Here is a 1262-nt window from a genome sequence, read left to right on the forward strand (position 1 = left end):
AATCTAGAAAATTGGTACAGATGAACCTATTTGCAGGGCAGGAATAGAGACACAGATGTAGAGAACTGGACGTTTGGGGGGGTGGGAAGGGGGAGTGGGATGAACTGAGAGATTAGGATTAACATACATACACGACCATATATAAAACAGATAGCTAGTGGGAACCTGCTGTATAGCACAGGAAGCTCAGCTCGGTGCTCTGTGATGACCTAGATGGGCAGAATGGGGGGTAGTGGGAGGTCCAAGAGGGAGGGGATATATGCATACGTATAGCTGATTCACTTCATTGTACCGCAGAAACTAACACAATATTGCAAAGCATCTCTACTCCAATAAAAATAACATTTAAAAAATATGAGGGCGTTTCCTGGCTGGTGGGCATATCACAAAAGCAAATGGAAAGGAACCGCAGAGCAGGGATTCTGGTACCACCCAGAAAATGGGAATCCTGGCAGCTCTGATCAGGAATGGGGAAATTGGTCCCTCGAATGAGGAATGCAGCGGCAGAGGGACCCTGGGAAAGTCCGGGGTGGGGGTTGTGTGTCTCCCTGGCACTTATAACTGGGTCTGCAAGCCAGGACTGACTTGTGTCCAACAACATGTGTCAGGCGTGGTTCCACCTGTTACCAGGTATTTGCCAGGGAACTTCACCACTCCAAGTGTTGTCCATCAGTTTTGTGAAACTTACTTTGAAAGTAGTTGTGAAATTTACTTTAAGACACCTAACTCACACTGTGGCTGTGAGTCAGGAAAAGAGTGATTAGACACATTGCTATAAATCGTCTGGCAGTACTGCAGGAAGAGGTTGAAGAAGTAAGGCTCACGTGTGATGAGGTGGCCGAGTGGTTAAGGCGATGGACTGCTAATCCATTGTGCTCTGCACGCATGGGTTCAAATCCCATCCTCGTCGGCTGGCTGAGCTTGTGAAGAGTGAATGCTCCTCCTTTTCGGTGAGTTAATTCTTTACTCATCACTCAGCTGAGTAATTCCTTCTAATTCCCCTTTTCTCTGCTTCCTCAGTAACATTTGTCGTGGCTGTGAACTTAATTTGTTAACTGATATACTTGATTCATGTTTCATTCTCCCACCAATTTTTCATTCCATTATAAGTTTTGCTGAGCAGGGATTCCCCATTGAGGAAATAATTAAAGAATTAATTGAGGACCATAGAAAAACATTGCCTAATAAATTTAGAGGAGCTGATAAAATGATCTATAGAGAAATGTACACAAATTTATGGGTTATTTAAGGCATTATCCTGC

The 1262-nt window shown here is 44.2% G+C and overlaps 1 non-coding gene across 1 annotated transcript; it reads left to right on the forward strand.

Annotated features, from left to right (window-relative positions):
- Positions 1-828: 828 nt before the first annotated feature.
- TRNAS-GCU (transfer RNA serine (anticodon GCU)) lies at positions 829-910 on the forward strand. The gene has a single exon. It is a non-coding gene; the product is annotated as a tRNA-Ser (tRNA).
- Positions 911-1262: the final 352 nt, after the last annotated feature.

This window comes from Balaenoptera ricei, chromosome 5 (assembly GCF_028023285.1).
Source record: "Balaenoptera ricei isolate mBalRic1 chromosome 5, mBalRic1.hap2, whole genome shotgun sequence".
NCBI lineage: Eukaryota > Metazoa > Chordata > Mammalia > Artiodactyla > Balaenopteridae > Balaenoptera > Balaenoptera ricei.